This window comes from Dermacentor variabilis, chromosome 1 (genome assembly GCF_050947875.1).
Source record: "Dermacentor variabilis isolate Ectoservices chromosome 1, ASM5094787v1, whole genome shotgun sequence".
Lineage (NCBI taxonomy): Eukaryota > Metazoa > Arthropoda > Arachnida > Ixodida > Ixodidae > Dermacentor > Dermacentor variabilis.
This window is the reverse complement of record NC_134568.1, coordinates 24,413,691-24,434,430: the sequence shown is the minus strand read 5'-3', so window position 1 is coordinate 24,434,430 and position 20,740 is coordinate 24,413,691. Positions and strand designations below refer to the sequence as shown.

At 44.4% G+C, this 20,740-nt stretch overlaps 1 protein-coding gene across 1 annotated transcript in view; it reads right to left on the bottom strand.

Moving 5' to 3' along the window:
• Nucleotides 1–20,740, bottom strand: part of LOC142569095 (uncharacterized) — a 126,988-nt gene that overhangs the window by 73,639 nt on the left and 32,609 nt on the right. The gene's annotated exons all lie outside the window — the stretch shown is intronic.

Here is a 20,740-nt window from a genome sequence, read left to right as displayed (position 1 = left end):
CTGGAAGAAGCCAGCAGATAATGAGGCCAAGGAAAGCATACAGGAACATGTTTTAAGTTTTTTATATGAAGTATAGAAGTGATAAATTCTAGTTAAGTGAAAGTGGATTAAAAGATATCCAGGTGTGGGTGGGGAACGGACCCATAACCTTCACATTACGCATGTGATATACTAACCACTGGGGTACTACGGCCGTGTTCGAGCGTCGACAATCTGAGGGGCCATTGTGGACGGTTGAATGCTGCCCCTGTGGCACAGTGGTTAGTGCATCCCATGCCTAATGCAAAGGCTGTAGGTTCGTTCTCCCCCCATGCCTGGTTGTTTTTGACCATTTTCATTTCCCTTTATCATTTTTACATTTAAATAGAAAATTACAAATAAGTTACCACGTGCCTTCCCTGGCATCTTCCAGCTGTGATTCAGAAAAATTTTGACCCTCAGTAGCCTTTCTTCTCGTTTGGAAGAACAGGAGCTTCATTTTAAAATAATGAATTCACCTTGTTCAGCATCTCAATGTGGTCTCAAATCTTATCACAGCATATGTATTACGAAGTGAAGTTTTAAGATGATGATATAGCATGGGGCCTAATTAGTAGTCTTGGTGTACAGATATATGACTAGTCTAATAAATAGGAGGATTTTAAGAAGCACTTCTAACATGGTCTGAGCATGTGTTTAAAAAAACTAATCTAGCATGATTTCAGGCATAACTGTTGCCCCTGAAAAACATTTGGATCATTTGCATTGGCATTGTTTTTAGAGAGCATCAATACTGCTTTGATAGAAGTAGCCTCGTGGAACATGAAGCATCGCTTCTTGCTGAGTCAAGGAAATATTATCTGCATATCTGAGGTGCATGTGTCATATGCTCGAATGCTGTTTAAAGGCTGCTAATAAGAAAATTACTTTATTTGCCTTCCAGAGATTGCTTCAGTAGTCTATGCTACTCGATCATAAACAATTTACCAGAGTGAACATTCATCACAGTTGGCTTTGCAATGTTTATGCAAAATACCACAATTGTCTACTAGACATGTGACTGCACTAAAACTTGGAATTAATGACCAGTAAGATTTATGGGACCAGCAAAACTTAGTTTATTACTCCAGAACAAAATGCGAGGCACTTCGATTATTTCTGCCATAGAGTTTCTTACAGTAATTACTAGAGGGAGCTCTTGCGCTGCAGTCCTACAACCATGGGAATGACGGGAAGCACATGGATTTGTCTGATATTCGTGCTTGTGAATTCAGACGTTCTTGTGGCTTCGTATATTATACGCTATATAAATCTTATTGTCGTAAATTTCAGCGCAGTCTATACTCTTCGAAGTGCAGAAGACGGCGCCAACACCCACAATTGCTATTAATTGCAACGATTGAGCTTGTCCAGGTGGCCAAATCGAAAGGCGCCAAGAGTCTCAAGGCACTGGTATGCCCGCGATAAATTCATCAGGGCGTTGCACTCGCTTGTCGTTACATGCCTCCGTGGCTTAATGGTTTCAATATCAGACTTCTGTTCTAGAGTTCCTGTGTTTGAATCCTGTCGTCGGACGATTTTAATGCTTATTTATTTGTTACACAGTAGATTGTTGAAAATGACTAGTTTACAAAGTCACAAAGCCGTTTGAAGCCAAACAGACGAAGTTTAGGCAAATCCATGTACTTTCCATGCTGGTACAGCCGTTATTGTTTGATCTCCTGTGGACACTAACGTCAGAGTTCCCTCTAGCAATTGTATAAAACTGATTTCTGCACCTCGCTCGCGCAGAAGCGGCACCACACCTGCTGCGTAAACATGCACTACCTTTCGGCCAAGTGCAGGGAATGCTGTGAACTCGCCCTGTACAAAGCCTGCACTAAGTAAAACAAATCACAACGTGCAGTTGCTGCCACGTTGAACTGGTGGAATGAGTAGTGAAATGCAGCACCTCCTGAACTAGTTCAGAAAGTGCAGGTTAATCAAGTGGAGATTATATAGTAACAGAAGTTGAGTGATACTGCATTACATTCACGAAATATACTTCATGATACTTTTCCATTTATTTTCTCAGTTATTAAGAACCCCTTTCGCATTGTTGGACAAAACTACAGAATGCCAACATATTTTCTAGCATTCACTGGTAGCAAACATGTCAAAACTTGTTCTAGTTTCTGGATTGTCGCTTTAGCCGTTAACCCCCAAGTTAATTCCGGAAAAATGTACCAAATTTTCCAAATTTCTTACGTACTCAATTTTTCGGTGTCATTCTCATTCTAAAAATATATTACTTCATTGGTCTCTGGTTAGAAATAACACAAAAATATGAGCTGCTCTTGAGGGCAGCTTTCCCTCAATGCCGACTGTAACTCATCTTTGACAATAAGAGCAGCATAACATTGGGCAGAAAGATTGCGACTCATTATTGGCGATATTGGTACTACCTCCAGTCACTACTAGAGCTTGGGATCAATGGTTAAAGGTTGCGACTTTGTCGCTGCCTAATTTTAATTCTGCAGCTGTTACACTTGGGTGTAGCGTGTGTATGTACGTGTGCATGCATTAAAATGACTTCACGCTAGAGCAAAGCAACTGTAGTGCAGAGAGGCATTAGTCATCTTTATATATTTGCTTTGTAAAGATGCACTAAGTTTATTTTTGCAGTATAGACTTGGCGCTCATTGGCCAAAGATGCCCTTGTGCTTCTAAAACCTGTCAATTAATTCGCTTTTTGCAGTAGCACCTGCTTATTCCTTTTTCAAGATCAGTCTGTGAGTTTTAATTTGTTTTTCTTGAACTGTACAATTCCCACTCACAGGACTGCATGTCATCTGAGGTGTTCCTTTTTCAATCAAGAATGTTGAGGTTGTGTTTGTAAAACTTGATTTCTTGCCTCAAACGAGCTTGTACAAACTGACCAAGCTGATAATTCTACCTGATTATATATTAAATATGTTGCGGTTATGAACCCTCATAATGAATGACACATAGTATAAAAATTTTATCTAATAAAACAATTTAATGAAATTTTTCATGTTTTTCGCGTTCGTGTTCACTTCTCTACTCTCGTGTCCTGTCTGCATGCCTCACCTCTTCTTTTGCATATTAAATATCGTATAAGGTTAACCATGCTTTTTACCACAGTGCAGGGGGAAAAGGTTCCGGTAACACCATGCATACAGTATGGTGGCCCAGATGTGTATGCAAGCAACCTCCTTCATGTGGACCAAGAACTACTCTGCAGTGTCTCGCAGACTCCCAAGCGAAGCCCTCAACATTCTCGTCTCAGTGGAATGGCTGCTCATCTATCTGCGTGTCCATCACCAAGACGGCCAGTTGTAAAGCTCCTGTACCCGTTTAAGAAAGCTTAATGATTTTTTTTTAGTTTTCACGGTTGGCCGTAGAATCTTAACATTTTTGATGTTTCTAACATTTTTACCTGGCACAAAGTGGTGCAATAACTTTAAACCAGTGTAATGTATTTAAGTGATGCTCGCTCTAATGCCTATCTGGTTTTGTTTGTGTTTAAGAAATTTGAATGTCTGATGAGGTAACAGCATTTGAATTTCTCATCGTGGCTCTTCTCAATGAGCTGCTAGGAAATAAGACGCAAAACTTATCACACGCCAGTTGTAGCATTTTTGTTTTCATGACTGAAGTATACTAGTTTCAAAAGATGGAAAGTGGGGAAAAAAGCCTCAAGAACATAATCACCCTAGGATTGTCATGTCCTTACAACTCTGCAATGACTAATGCCTCATGCATCTTGGGAGCACATTGGTCGCAATGCCTACAGGTATACTTGATAAGAGAATAGCTTGCACTCAGATTTGCCACGCAGTTGATGGCTGATGGCTTTTGTTTGTCGTCTTCATGTTACTACTATGTATTCAATATTAATTTAGATGAGCTTCGGTTTCTTGCAGTCACCTATATGTATGTATATATATATATATATATATATATATATATATATATATATATATATATATATACATATATATATATGTTTGTTGCAATAAATATTTAGTTGAGAGTTAGCGCTCATCCTGTCTGCTTCTAGTCTGTGTCCGTGTCACTTCGCGCTACAATCCAAGATCATGTTACTGTACCAACTCGCCCAACTTTATATCCTTGTGATAAAGACACACTCAGACTTGTTCTTACTTATGTGACCGGTTATTTTTGTGCTTTATAATAAGATGCAGTGCTTTTCGAATGAAAACATGTGATAGTTCGTAGTGAGGTTATTTAAAAAAACAGTTCTGCTTAAAATTTAATTGAGCAAGCCTGTGCCATTATTCGGTGCTTATGTCTTTGTATTGGTATGGTTTTACTCCTTATCTTCCTTTTTACATTTAAAATGTGCAAATATTATTATGTAACCATTTCTCTTTAATGAAATAAATACTTTTCTTCTGATGTTTTGTCACAAATTTTACAATGATTTTGTTCGATTAGGTAACCTTAGACTAGTTGATTGTTATTCTGGAAGCTTAACTTACCATGCCTGTGGAATATTCAATGCAAGCACATGGTGAAAAATAAAGTAAATTATTGGGTATAAGCAGGTCACTGGCAGTAAATGGAGCATACATATATTTCAGGAAATAGTGCATGCTTATATATTGAACAGCACGCACAGCTACACATGCTGTTTTGTTCGTAAATGCTGAAACATTATTCGACGTGGAAGCACTTTTTTCTTTGCCTTTCAGTGCTACCTTTAAGTCATGTGTGAAAGTACTAGTAGAAGCATCCCGTGGAGATAAATGACAGCTTTAATGAATAGAGGTATAAAGTGTGTGCTTAAAACGGCAAAAAACTGCTTGACAGGCAAACGTGTGCTTCTGTAGTACTGCACTTGTTACCGTCGCCAATCTATGCATTGCTTGCGCTATATTGCATTCAATATGAGCTACAACAACGAGCTATGGTGTCTTTCCCTCCTGGTCGAGCTGGTGTTGCGAAAATTTTTGACCAAGTGGAGGTTTTTAATTATTTCTGAAATGCATGTAACCATGCTTTTGGCTGTGTGCTGTTTCCACGGGGTTATAAGTACTGGTGCACCAAGGTGCGGGAGATCCTGTGTCCTTAGTGCAGCGCGCATTGTTATTGCGCTCTGCATCCTGCCGGCAGTGTACTATCACTGCAGAGGAAGATTACGAAAAGCATGGCGTGTGTGCCTTGCTGCAATGGCGAAACCTTAAATTGTTTGCCTGAAAGGGTCGCACATTATGCTACCACATGACGGACCAGAAGCGCAATATGACGACGCCTCACAGATTCTGGCTCATACTGAACAAGGTAGTACCATAGCTAAGGCTACGCAGCATTCACAACAGCTAGTCTGCCCATTAACTACATGGTTGTAGTGAACACTAAAATACTTGCAGGGATAACGCCCTTTTGGAAGGGTGTTGTCCATGCTACACCCATATTGAAAGGGTGGTGTCTGTGTTACACCCCATATAGAAAGGGTGTTGTTTGTTTTACACCCATAGGCGAGGTGACGTCATATTAACACCCCTTCTGTTGTGGGGTGTTAATTTGCCCCCCTTTGCTTGGGGTGTAGCAATACACCCAAAAAGGGTGTCACCCATGGGACAAGTCATTTACACCCTTAAAGGTGTTAAAATTTTTAGAGTGCACGAAGGCCTACCGCCTGGCTCGCAGGACTCTCCCACCCCCGCACCCGAGGCTGAGTCGAGCGGAGGCGGTAGTACTGAGACAGCTCCAGACCGGATCGCTACCGAGCCCGAGACTGATGAATCGCATGTACCCCGAGACATATCCGACAGATATGTGCAGAGTCTGCCGGAGGGAGACCGCCGACTACACGCACATCTTGTGGGTCTGCGTTAAATATCCAGAAGACGCTGAATCAAGAACACTCCCACCGCGGCTCGAGGCAGCCGCGAAGAGCTACGACCGAGACGATCAGCTCTGGGCCGTCCAGCAGGTCCTCGAGGCGCTCGAAAGGCACGGACCCAGCGAGCCGGCAACGGCGAGCGGAGACCCGCGCCGAGTAACGGCGACTTCGAGGATGACGTATACGCCCTCGTCGGGGCGCGCGAGCGCCCAACTGCAGGCATAAAGTTGGCTCCAATCCAATCCAATGGTTATGCCACTGCTTCAGGTGCCCATCGAAAATGTGAAAACAGTTAAAAAGCCCACAGCCTTTTGCATTCCTTTGCGTCTTTGTATTTACGATAAGTTACCGATCTCACCGTTTCCTTCATATGACCCAATATAGCTAGGTTATTGGAACGTATCAATTGTGGCAGAATACGCAGTACAGCGTTGTAAACTTAATGTGGAATTTTTTTCTTTTCTCTCCTAAATTTCTATCAGCACGCGAGTGCAAGTAGATCCGGAATATTCAAACCAGACATTTTCTCTTTAGTGCCTGTATATTTATAAACTAACATTCTCTTAGCAGCTTTTACTGTGAAACCAAAGTACCAAAGGATAGGACGCTAATATGCAGCCTAGAACTCTCTCCTCATGTCTCAACTTTGGCATCGAAATTGAAAAAGCATCGAGAACCTCTCTACTGAAATAAGAGCACACTCCGGCGAACAATGCTCACCCTGACATGTACGCGGTACACCTGGAATCATTACATAATGTCTCTTTTGAGAGCAGTCGGGCAAAACGAAATGATATTGAAGGAAGCTGCTGAAGGCATTCGTGGTTTTCGTTGTAAAGGAGTTAGCCTTACCTTACGTGTAGCCACCAAAGGCAGCTGCTAGGAGTTCGCACGCCGTCCGTGTCACTGTGGCTGTCATCCTTGATGGATTTGAGCATCGACAAGACACACAGCAGCGTGTCACACAGGTGGGTTTGAGGGCTGCAGTCCAGGACGCCGAGGCTGTACTCGCGAAAAGCAAGAGCGTCACACTCGATGACCTGGCGAATCATGCTCGCACCAGCTTGCACTCCACACATACTCGGCTCCTGCGTTCTGCGTTGACAGAACCGGGTGATAATGAACCGTGCTTTTGAAATGGATTTTCGTTTAAGAACACCATCATGAAAAACTGCAACTCTTCTAATGAAACGTTTTTATTTATTCATATTACACAGCTCTTTCCGAATTAGAACACTGCCGATATCTTAAGAATTGGCGATGATGCGCAGAATATAGCAATCTTAGCTCAGGAATTGCAGCTGCAGTGTAGTAAAATATGAATATACTGAAAATGGGAAAAGAATTTTGAAAAAAAAATATAATAATGAACGCTGTTTAAAACGCGCATTCATCACGCAAGACTTCGCCGTACGCTGCAGCTGTTCCTGTGAAACGTTTCCCGCTTTATGCTAAGTAAACGGCGCCCTCCAAATCAAAACGCTGATGATGTCATCATCCGTTCTAGAAATTAAGACGGAGAATTGGTTCTGTAGCTCCCGCTGCTTAATTGTTGCGGCTTCTTACCGTAACAATAGGTTAAGAACGGACGATGTGCAAAATATAGTAATCTTAGTTCTGCAAATGCAGTGGGTCGTGTAGGAAAACAGGAAGAACAAAATAAACTGTCAATGTTATTTGATTCCGGAGAAAATCTTTCATAAGTGACAAAAATTATATTTTCCATTTTTTTAGAAGCTTGATGTTAAACCGCAACCGTAAAGTGCTCCAAGAACCGTTATATGAGTTAGAATTCTTTGATTTTCTTCATTCATGCACTTCATTCGAACCAATAAAGAAAGCTACAGAAAATGGGAAAAAATATCCTAACATAATACGTCGCCAGTGCAACGTGATCACAGCACTTCGGCTTTGTGTTCAATTTTGGCATTCTTTAAAAAAAAAGGAAAAAGACTTAAAGTCGCCCTTTTATATCCTTCTGTTTATGCGACCCATTGAGGTGTCAGAAAGGCAGCCTAGTTGAAAAAGAAAGGCGCTTAATACCCGTCATCTGCATCCTATACACTGGAGCACTATTCGCGCACGTATCAAGAATCCTATATTTTTTCTTGTTGCTATGCGACCGTACTAAGTTATCCAAACATCTTTCGTTTCCTGCGTTCGCATGTGGAGGAGCATCCAGGAATAAGTTGACATTCGCTTCAGCATATACGCTAAAGAGGATGAAGGCGAAAGCCTGCGCGCTCACGAGACATACATTACATTACTGGATATGTTGATTCGAATGAGTTTTTCCTTCCTGTTACTTGTTTTCCCCCACCAGAGGTCGTGGGTTCGAATACCTTCAACAACTATACTTTACTTAACTGTGCCTAAATAATTTCGTTCTAATTAACACCATTCGATGGACGCCAGGGTTGTGGGTTCGAGTGTTTGAGTGAACTCTATCTTAATTAATTCTACCTTAAATCATTTCGTCTTAACACTAAAGGTAGTGGGTTAGACTCTCTACCTTCACGATGTCAATTGGAATACAATTTGGAGCTATGGCCGGTTTTCTCATGTCTCAAAGTGGGTTCGACTCCCATCAAAGTTCGTGGGTTCGAGTGCCTTAATTAACTATATCTTAATTAAATCTTCCTTAATGAACTTTGTCTGAATTAACACCACAGGTCGTGGGTATATATTAAATCTTGCATTTATGGCATACAGCTGAACTGTACCGATTGCCGGGGCTATGATGTTTATATGGGGGCGAAAAATGTGTAACACCTTGCACACAGTGCAGAAAAAGCTTAATCACGAAGTTTACAAATTCCTGACTTTGGAGCAAAAAAACGCATTCCCTTTTCTGTAAACTGCCTCTGTTGGCATACGTTCCTGAAAGGGACAAATGTGCTCTGGTAATACATAGTTTACGTGAAATTTTCGCAATATTTACAATGGTTTTGCAAATTTCCACCTTACAAGTTAGCGGTGTTTCACAGACCTGCGTGGAAAAATGCAACACGGCTGTCCTAAGTCCAGTGGGCAAGTGAATGGAGGCTGGTTACCCAAACGCGGTCGTCTTGTTAACGCGCAAAAACTAGTTGAAACACTAAAAGGCAACCAGTTGAAGAACTCCCCGAATGACAATACACGAAGAATATGGTTGTAATTTCTTACTCCCACTGAACTTCACATGTTAAAGAAAGTGGCGTAAAAGTTCGATGTGAACGTAGCATTTTCGGCAACAAAAGGGCTCAGCAGCACCTGTTCAACAGTTTTTAACCGTGTCCTTTCTAAGGGTGGTTCAGTCAGTGAAGTGTGCACTATTAAACACAGATTGAATTTTGTGATCTGTCAACGTAACGCCGTGTACTCGATAACATTTCCCTGCGGTCTGATCTATATTGTACAAGCAGGTCGTGGCCTAAACGTCACATTACGAGAGCATAATAGTTCTCGGAAGCGACCTGCATACTAGCATTTGTCAGTTCATCGCCGTGGTTGCGATTGCAAACCACGTTTTTTTTTAAACAACACTGTTTTTTTAAACAAAGAGGTAAAGTGACGGGGGAGATTATTCAGGCCTTCCATATCAAAGCGAAAGATCCCACAGATGTTATTCAGCCGTCTTCATCGTTACTACAGTGTGAACAACTTGTAACATACTTGTATTTTTGTACTAATCATAGGCCTACCACAATGTAATTTTTTAAATCAAGAATCTGCTTCAGGCCGTCGGGAGATTCCAAGGCTTTCATTTACAGACAACCAACTTCAAATTCGGTTCAGTGGATGCAAAGCGAAACTATTGCTTGGTTCCCAGGTATTTAGATGGGATCCTCATTATATGAAAGGCCGCGAAAAAAAATAAGTGACATGAAAGAGAGACCGGTAAAGGCACTGACTACCAATATTTTGCGTTTATTTCTACTAGAAAAAGAATATATTGCGCCTACCAGAGCAGACAGGCAGAAAATACGCGCACGCCTCCCACCCTGTGTAGGACGTTGAATCGCTCAGTGGCGGAGATAATGAATCTTTTGGTCTGTTAATGCAACTGATGGTTAACTGACGCATAGAGGACGTGTGGAACGCGTCACAAACGCTTCACGTACAGTTCCCGAGCGCGGGTATTGTGGCAGCTGCGTGCGATGCGCGTCTGGTGGAAGTGAGCGCTGCGCCCGCACGAGTCACAATAGACCGCTTAATTGCTGCTGGCCTTCGCTCCAGGGTTGTTAGCATGCTCTTGCAAACGGTCGTTTATACAACGGCTCATCAGCCCGATGTACGTGTATTACTACTTTACTTTACAGGTGTTCGTCTTGGAACAAATTGATTTTAAACCCTCAAGGCTGCTACAATGTCTAGTTGTGTAGATGGAGCAGCTGCACGTCGTCGTGAAGTTGGCGAGGCAGATGATTGTTAACCAGCGGCAAAGCCTCGACGAGAAGACGTACGTGAAGGCCAAGTCTAAAAGGCGTGGCTAAGCAGACACGTGCGTGGGCGTAGCGCACGCCATCTGAATATTACAATGCCGAACGCAGAGCTTGAAAAGCTTGACAACTGCACTTGGTTGCGCCAGGTAATCTTCCGTGAGACCATTTTAAAAGGTGCATATCGGGAATTGGCTTAACAATGATGTCAGAATGTGGTAATGGTGCTTTGCTCGAATATGAACGCAAGTGTGTCATGCGTAAGGTTACTGACGCATTTCTTTGTTTTCAAAATTTTACTCAGTGATTACTCAGCGTACTGCTATAACAGCCAGTTCAATCCAACCGTGAAAATTCTTGCTATTATTTTAAAGCGTTACAACCTGTACGTATTTGACCATCAGTCGTGTTTCTACGCAAATTCAGCTGCATATTGCGCACTACGGGCATTAGCTGCTATAGATAGTTACGGCTATTCCTTCTTTGTAAGACTCTGTAAAAAAAAGTAAATGGAAAGGAACACTATTTTTTCACAAGACAGAATGAGCCGTAAATCTGATTTTCTCATTCTTATATTGGGAAAAAAATTCGTTCTATCCACTTAGGTTCTCCGCAGCGGACGTTAAATATGATACACAATATACCAAATTGATGTTTAATTGTATATCAGCAGGCATCTGACGCCCCTCGATACGACAACCGTCTGGCGACGGGCTCCTTGCACGGTGCATGCCGCTTGCATGGTGTTGCGCTGAGACACGGTGTCCTCGACGCCCACCTCAACGAGCAGGTGGCCCTCGGCCCTCGGGAACAGTCACCTCTGATGTCTTACGCAGCTGTAACAGGTCCGTTCGTCACCCTTGGTTCGCGACTTGAGCACAAGGTCCCGGTTGTCTGGGAGAACGTCTTTCATGGCCAATTTGCCCCACACGCAGGACACGTCGTCGGTTGCCCCCTCTGGAGGAGTGATGAGTGAAATTGAGGAAAGTGTCTTGTGGTATAGCGACGTTCCCGAGGAGGCGTATATGCTGTCTTCGAAGACACGGTGAATTACGGTGCCGCTGGGTGCGCCGATGCCCATGACTGGTAGTAGGACGATGTCGCTTCTTCCTGAGTTGGTGCCGAGTGCGTCTACCGCGATTAGCTGCGCATTCGAAAGTGCCAGCAAGGTCCACCTATGCCACATAGGCCTCCCATGCCAGCGCGTGAGGGCGTGGCCTCCGTGTCGTTCTTGCGTTTCCTCTCTTCCATTTCAAATTTTGTGTAGTGACCGCCTGTCTGGGCTGCATATTTGTATCGCTGCCTTTTTCGATGCTAATGCCTAGCAGCGCTTCTCGCGTTCGTGAGTGGCCGGGTTCGACGCTTCACCTGTGACGGAGCGTCGCTTGATCACTCACAAAGGCGAAAACCCCGAAGTGCATTAGCATCGGAAACTCCAGAAGCCAGAAATAGCAAATTTTAGTACCCACGATAATGCCCAATGTTTCCTATTCGTGAAAGATTAGAGCCGCGACGCGGCATGATAAAGCATTACAGTAGCCCCGTTTTCGCACCCTTTTCCGTCTATTATCCTTGTCGCATCTGGACAGACGCCCATGCCTTTAAACAAATCGCACGCAAAGCAGGGGCGCCTTAACATGAAGCTACTCCAAACTGTTTCTATTCCATGTCCGTAATCAGCCCTCCATGATTGGTCACACACCTTTTGGCGAGCATCCCTCCCCCCCCCCCCCCCCTCCAATTCGCCTGTCTGTCGGGCGACGTCACAAAAACCGCGAGAACTCCCTATCTGATATGAATTGTATACACTGATTATGCGTGGTTAAATCAAACAAAGCAAAAATAATATTTTACAATTCTGCTCGTTTCCGCCATTAGCCTTCCGCTATTGGTCAAATGATTTCGGGCTGCACCCATTTCGCCTGTCTGTCACACGACGTCACACAACCTCGAAAACACAGTACGTCAAAGCGACATGTACGCATCAAGGATGCATTAATATGCCAAACACATTTTTTCTTTAATTTTTGGAGACGGCCCCGATCCGAAAGGAATAGAAGATGACTGCCCGCCGATCGCTCTGGCGCTGGCTACTGGAAGCTGCCGGGCAGAATGGATTTAGTTGTCTGTCAGAAACATTTTTGCGTGGCTGCATAACGTTGGCGATCCCTTTCATCCCGCACGGGTGCATCGCCCTGCCTACTATTAATCGCCGAGGATCAGTTCTAGCGACATTTTACCCTTCCATTGCACGCCGCCGTGATTAGGTACCGGCCACTAAAGGCTAAGCAACGGAAAGCTAGCTAATCGCCGACGCCGGAACCGCACTTCTGATCCGGTTATCTATTTTCACTGCGCTAGATCGTTGCCACCGTAGCCCTTTGCACTTCTGCGTGCTCGTGGCCTCTTATGAGCCAATTAGAATAAGAAAGATTTGTCAGGTTAAGCAACGCTATTTGCTTTTAAAACAAACAAAAGTTCTCCCCTGTTCGCGACTCTAAATGCTCGTCTCCTAGCGGCTTCGCCGATATCCTGCCAATCTAGGCTCAGACGCAGGTCCTCACATTACGACAAGCACTGCAGCGTTGCCTCATAGTTCTCAAATCGTCGTGATGCCGCCGCGCACAAGCCCGAAGAAGGAAAAAAAAAACGGATTTCGATAGAATTTTGCAGTGTACCATTAAAGGGACACTAAAGGCAAATAGGAAGTCGACGCGGACTGTTTAAATACCATTCCAGAAACTTCGCAACGCTCGTTTAGTGCCAAGAAAAGACTTGGTGTAAGAGAAAATTGCAACTGAAGGGTCCGAATACCTTGTTCGAAATTCAAATATCCCGCCACCTAAATAGGGGAGTAGTGACGTTGCGTATTGCATCACCGCCCTTTGCTGCCGTCGGTGAGAAAAACGGCGCCCGACAGACTACGGTATCGGGCCAAGACAGATGAAGTCAGAGCGACGGATTCACCGCTGCAGCACACCGTAGCTGCAGCTGCTTTTTGGCCAAGTGGCGTAGACCGTTCGGGCATCCCGGGACATCACATGGAAGTTGAATTGTCTGCTACTTGCAGTTTATTGGGCGAGTCTCGCGAGTTGGCTAAACCAGCGCAGCACTACGTGACAACGAAACTACCGAAACGCGAAAGCGTGTCCGGTGCAGAGTCGAGCTAAAAAGAAACCTTTCGACCGCCCCCGTTAAGGGTAATTTCAATTATTTCGTTTTCGTAAAAATGAAATGTAAATGGACAAGTAGCATTTTATTTGGTCTTCTAATATAATACAAGGATCTTTTTTGCAACGAGTTGTTGAGTACTAGTGACACAATTTAACTGAGGAGTGCCTTGATAATCGGGCAAGTGCTTGAAAGTCCCGGACGAGTCATAATCATGTCCTGCATTTACCATGATTTCTGGCGGATTAAGGCTCTGCTTGCGATAATATGAACGCCTTAGAGAATCTCGAACACTAATCTATCACTTTACTTTATCTTAATATTTGCCTTTAGTGTCCCTTTAAGGGTGTGTCATCGCGGTGGAAAGACAGTAATTCATCGTTTCGTCATTTACCGAAAGTAGGAGACGACACGCAACGAATAGTGACACTGATAAGAAACTTGCGCATTAGGAACAAGGTGACTGACACGGTGGTGCTTTGTTCAAAACATTTCACTCTGGACGACTTCTTTATTCCCGGCGTTTCAAATTGCGAAGTGTGCTTTGTTTAGGCAGGTACTTTATAAAATTTGTTATGCGTACTTCAGCTTAATTTGATTTGGTTAGAGTAGCTTTCTACCCCTGCATTAGTCTTACTAATGCCTTAAGTAGCAGGGATATTCTAGCTAATGTACTTTTGCCCACAAGCAACGGTAGCAGGAACGATAACTATAGCGCGGAACGTATGAGGTTGATCACGGCACATGTTATGCCATTGTGACGCATATAGTTTTTATAGCATTCTTTAGTTTACCGGTGTAGCAGAAGATGCTGTTTTCTCATTGAGTGTGGTGAGCTGTCAGTTTATTGACTCGCAAGAAATTTAGAAGCAACTACAAGCAGCGCTCGTTCCCGATTTGGAGCATTCGGCCTGTCCACAGCGCCGCTAGTGTGCTTTCCGGCACTGCGCTAACAGCCGAATTCTATTACAGCTAGCTCGATTCGTTTCCAACTCGGGCATTTCCACTAATATCTACTAACACTGCTCAATATAAAACCATCGCTAATTTTGGAAACCTATTGGAAGAAACGCAACTTGGTCTGATTGGTTGTTAATTACTTCCCACATTTCACGGAACTTTTGAAATTCATACAGGTGGCGGATGTCTGCTGTTTACCCAAACCTGGACCCTCTCTAGAACACTGCGTACTGCGAATATGAAGAAGCGCCAGTCATCACACGGAGGCTACCTTGTCGCATGGATCAGCTAACTATAAAGAGAAAGGTGCATCCCGACCCCGAAACGGAACTCTAATTCCTTTTTATCCCAAGACGCACTCACCAGGTAACGAATAACCTCCAGCCTCGTTCTATCAGTGCAGAATATTTGTAGTTACCTTCAGACGGTTACTGACTATACGTATATTGTGCGATGATATGTGATATACGGCAACACGAATCACAGAGCGGAGTTGCCCATAGTTGTCGAAAACAGTAAAGTATCGTACCTGTAGCACTGCAGCAACGCCGCGGACAAGTCCTTGCACCTTTCGGAGGCCCGCTACGCAGAAATAATTCCATTTCTTAACCTCCGGCTCGCGTGAAAGGTTTTTTGTCTTTAAGAAGGGCTGATGCGATTCGCTAGGCAGGACGGACGGTACCAGGCACTGCGCAACGATTTCCGTGGTTTCGTCAGTGAAATCCTTGACAGCAATCAAAATAAGGTAATCGTCTACAAGCACTTTTTCGGCTTCGAGAAAACACTTAGATTTTACCCCACAAACGAGAAACTTGAGCACGCCAACCAGCGAAAGAGCCGCATGAACCTAGATGTCGTATCCACAGCGTATCCACAGCGCAAGTAACGGATTCTGGAGTTGCTAATCAACGAGGACAGCATTTGATGGGACTGCTCAAACTAAGCTGCGGGTCAATACACGATGCTTGCGTCGGCGGTTGCGTAAATTTGGCGTCAGGATATTATAATAAAAACAGGTAATGGTTTTATGTTGAAGGACCCCTGAGCACATCCAGGTTCAAGTCAGCGAAACTTCAGGTGGGTTTCCCTTCTCCAGCAGAAGCCCCGGAAGATTCCCTTCGGAAAGTTAACTTAGCCTTAATTTACACTACAGGTCATGCTGACGGTTCCTCTTCGCCTCGGCTTCACCATTCCTTATAAACAAATTGATGGCCTAATTCACCCTAATTAACACCAAAGCTCATGAGTTCGACACCTACGAAAGGTCGTGGGTCTTAATTAAATTCGCCTTAATTACTACCACAGGTAGTGGGTTGAACTCCCACAAAACGTCGAGGGTTCGACTCCCGTCCTTCACGATGTCAGTTGGAATTCAACTTGGAGATGGGGCCGGTTCGCCTATATCTCCAAGTGGAGTAGTGAGTTCATGCGCCTTAATCAACTTTGCCTTAATTAACACCAATGTCGCGTGTTCGGCTCCCGTCTTTAACGATGTCAATTGGAATCCAACTTGGAGATATGGCCAATTCGCCTATATCTCCAAGTGGGGTAGTGGTTTCAAGTTGCTTAATCAACTTTGCCTTAATTACACCAAAGTCGCCGGTTCCACTCCCGCCAGATGTCGTGGGTTCGACTCCCATCCTTCACTATGTCAATTGGAATCTAACTTGGAGATATGGGTTCAAGTGCCTTAATGAACTTTGCCCTAATTACACCAAAGTCGCCGGTTCCACTCCCACCAGAGGTCGTGGGTTCGACTCCCGTCCTTCACGATTTCAATTGGAATCCGACTTGGAGTTATGGGTTCAAGTGCCTTAATGAACTTTGCCCTAATTACACCAAGGTCGCCGGTTCCACTCCCACCAGAGGTCGTGGGTTCGACTCCCGTCCTTCACGATTTCAATTGGAATCCGACTTGGAGATATGGCCGGTTCGCCTATATCTCCAAGTGGGGTAGTGGGTTCAAGTGTCTTAATAAACTTTGCCTTAATTAACAGGAAAGTAGCCTGTTCTACTACCACCGGAGGTCGTGGGCTCGACTCCCATCCTTCATGATGTCATTTGGAATCCAACTTGATGATATGGCCGGTTCGCCCATTTTTTAATGGTTTCGACTGCCACCAAAGGTCGTGGGTTCGAGTGCCTTAATTAACTCTATTATACGGCGTTTTGATTTGACCTTAATTTGGCTTAAGTAATACGACAGGTCGTGCCGACGCTTCCTCTCCTCAGCTTCACGCTCTCTTATAAATAAATTGATGGCCTAATTCGCCCTTATTAACACCAACGGTCTTGGAATTGACTCCTACCAAAGGCCGTCGGTTCGAGTGCCTTAATTAACTCTCTCTTACGGCGTATTGATGTTACCTTAATTAACTTTGCATTAATACCACAGGTCAGGCTGGCACGTATTCTCCGCCTTGTCATCGCGCTTTCTTACATAGAAACTGATGTCCTAGTTCGCCCTAATTAACACCAGAGGTCGTGGGATCGACCGCTGTCAAATGCTGTTAAATTCGTCTTCAATACCACCACAGGTAGTGGGTTCGACTCCCTGTGAATTTTGGTGCCATAACGACGGACCGCCTAACTCCGGACCTAAAATTTTTCCTCCCATGAGCCGTCTAAAGCTTTCCCCTTATTAAATATCCAAATAACGTTGCAGTCCCTAATACGTTTTAAATCGTCTCTATACTTCTCATTGCGATTGTTCACATGCCAGTCGGCAGCTGAAAAATACCAAGCGCTGCCCAACAGTATAGCCCGGCTATTGTTGCCGTTTCCAGCAATTATTTCGAATGGAAGTGACTAATTTTAAAATTGTGTCACCCACCATATTGTGTCACCCACCACAACTCACGGATTCCACGTGGGAGGCAGAGATTGTCGCGCTCCTCTCAAAACATGAGAAGATGGCGGCTCCTTAGCATAGAATTTGTCACGCTGACGGACACCGCTGACCGTTTTCGGCTTTTAAAAGCGCTTCTTCCTTGTCATTTTAGGCGTTAGATGCGCAGAAATCACCTTTAAGACAACCCGCCGTGGTTGCTCAGTTGCTATGGTGTTGGGCTGCTGAGCACGAGGTCGCAGGATCGAATCCCGGCCGTGGCGGCCGCATTTCGATGGGGGCGAAATGCAAAAACACCCGTGTGCTTAGATTTAGGCGCACGTTAAAGAACCCCAGGTGGTCGAAATTTCCGGAGTCCTCCACTACGGCGTGCCTCATATTCAGAGAATGGTTTTGGTACATTAAACCCCATAATTTAGTAACCTTTAAGACATAGCCCGAACTTACTATTGATGCTGGCAGCTTCTTTCCTTACAAAAACGCCGGAGGATCGCCATGTTCACATTGGAAGTCGAAGAGAACAGTATCACGGATCACGTCAATGCCTGCTTCGAGACGCAACTGCAGGATTTATGATTGTCTATTGATCGAGTACTGTTCAACATGCATACGTAATATGGCCGCATATCTTTCTTGCATTGGCGAGGAAGCAGAATGGCTGATGCCGATTCGCTTGAAGTTCTAGCTGCTGCAGCATGCAACCTATTGCCACGTATCTTATTCTTTATTTCTGTCTGTGCATTCAAATATAGTTGCGCCGATCCTCCATGAGGCCAAGCTCTCTCGAAAATGCGGTATTAGGAACTATATGACGCGCGCAGTTGGGTGGAAACCTTGAATTTCTTTTCTTGTACGGTTGCGCAACTTATCCACCATCACAACGAGACGAACTGGAATCCAGAGCATGACGGTTGTAGCAACACTGCACGCGGAATGACTCATGTTCGTCGCCGCTTGCTGAGGACGTTCGCCGTCGGCGTTCGGCAAATGCAAATATCTGACAAGGCCACATCATTGGCCATGGCCTGAGCCTTTGCTAATTTAATTTTTTTTACTTGCATTATTTTTTTTATTTAGCCATTCGGTATGTGCCACTGGATGTGTGTCCATCCTTGGTCAATCCATCTAAAGGATTATATGCGTCTGACTCACAAGAGGTACAGAACCCTCGAAAATCCGAGGACACCTAAGCACTTCTTATGAGTTATGAATGCGAAACTATTATTGTCCAATTGAACACTGCTGAGTGGTCCTTTGAATTATGAACCCCTCGCGGGCAGGCGAGCGCGTTACGATGGTTGACGCGTTTTAATTTAGCCTAACCGAGACGCAGTTAGATTGCAGAGGAAAGCTCGCGTGGCCAAGTAACGCGCGGATAACACCGGCTTCCGAAAGCGAGGGTGATATGGCGTCGCGGCGATGCTGCCTCCCCTCACGCAAAACTCGGCGCGCTCGTGCCGTGGCCTCGCAGCCAATGGGAATTTAGGAGCCGTTTCGCAGCTACAGACGACGGACGCCGGATTTTGCGCTCAATGAGTCATTTCACGCTTTCGCATCAATATACATCGATCTGTGTCGTACCTTCCTGTGCTTACACCTGTCATCGTCATCCTTCCGTGGACAAGCATCACACATGGCGCCCGCTTAACGAGCTATCGCAAGTCCCTCTTTATGACAGGTGAGCACACTAGATGTCCATTAGTTGTTACACGAACTAAATAAAACAAATAAGTAAAAATGTCCAACCGTCGGTTTTGAGCCCTGAGCTCTAGCATAGAAGCTCGAGACTGATTATTAAATCACGGGCGCTTGTTTTATTTTTATCTTATTTTTCGTTATTACATGGGAGCATAACTTTCAGAAAAACAGAGCACTACAAAAAGTTAACATGACGGAAACACAGTCTAAAGTCATGCAAGCACGTGCAAGCGCCGAACAAAGACATCCAGTCCAGTGGTTTTTCTCCCGCAACGTACGCACTACGAGCACACGCAGCAGATTCCCCCTCCCCCCCCCCCCCCAAAAAAAAAGAAAGAAAACGACCGAGTGCTTGGCGGTGGTTCAGCGTACCTGTCGCACGTTTATCCCTGTAACCCACCAATAAAGTCGACTGTCCTAGTGCGCCCGCGGCGCTTGGTGCACTAGGACAGTCGCATAGCAACATTTTACTCACAAAAAGTGAGTGCGCGCATCTCATTGCTGACCATGATGAATGAAGTTTCAAGTTCCGCGCCCCCAATTCGCTGCGCGTCTCACATAGTACTGTCACGCTGTGGCACGTTTCTACTTAAGGTCCCTATAGATAAAACAAACCTTCTTTGAAAATCGGAAAGTGTTGCCTCTCATTCGCGCCCAGCCCGAAAGTGCGCCACGATAGCTGTCCTAAATATAGGCACCAGGCGTCTGTAGTTGTCATGGGCTCTGCCGGGGTTGAATGTAGCTTTAGGGCGCCATTCCTTGTGACAGCACCCAATTTTTCGTTTTATTTTTCTACAGACGAAAAATCAACCTGGATTTCTGTACTCAGATGCAAGGGGACTCTTATAGCGAAAAGTTCGTGCATCAAGGAAATGCATATGTTTGCTGTACTACAAGAACGGTGCATGTCGGAGGTAGAAGACGATGGCGATGACGTGCAAGGTGGACAGCTGGCCTTTGCAGGTTTGTAGAACTATAATTGCTGCGCAATATAGACAAAGTGTCGTCCCCGTCTATGAGAAAAATAAATCTGACAAAGGGATCATCAATTAGATAGAGGCTCTTCAGGTGTCATCACGAGTTGTGTATAACGAGCACACAGAATTGCTTTATGACCTCTCACTCACAATAACCACTATGTGATTGTTATGAAGCAAGTTTTCTAACATTTAAATGGGTGAAACACTCGATGATAATCTACAACTTCGAATTATTTCGTATTGTTCTTTACCACCACTAAGCCCTGGGATCCTATACTAAGACATGGCGTCATAATTTATAGTGACGGGGTACTCGAATATAATCAATATTTTTTTTCAGGCGATAGTAACACAATACGAAATTAAGAATACAAATTCTAGGCTGAAAAGGTTAATGCTGAGTAAAAGCAGTGCTTACTCTGCGTGTCGGGCGCGTCGCAAAGCAGCAATTTACGCATACAAAATTGAGCGCACGCATCTTATAGCTGTCGACGAAGGAAAAGTTGCGGGACGAGTACCCACGCCTAACGTTGGATTGAAGATCGATTACGACAAAATGAGACTGGGAAGAGAACAAAGTATGAGCATTTCATTGAAACTGTTGTGAAATACATTACACATTTGCATATGTATATATGTAATTACGTATATGTGTCTATGTGTGCGTTACTGCATAATACGGTAGGCGGAGGGCCGCTTACGAAGTTATCGCTTGCCAATGTGTCAAGCTAGGGTTGGTGCTCCTGAGATTTTCTTGTTTGTTTGCTTGTTTAAGTATGCGAGGCTGCACTTGCCCCGGAAACATTTTTGC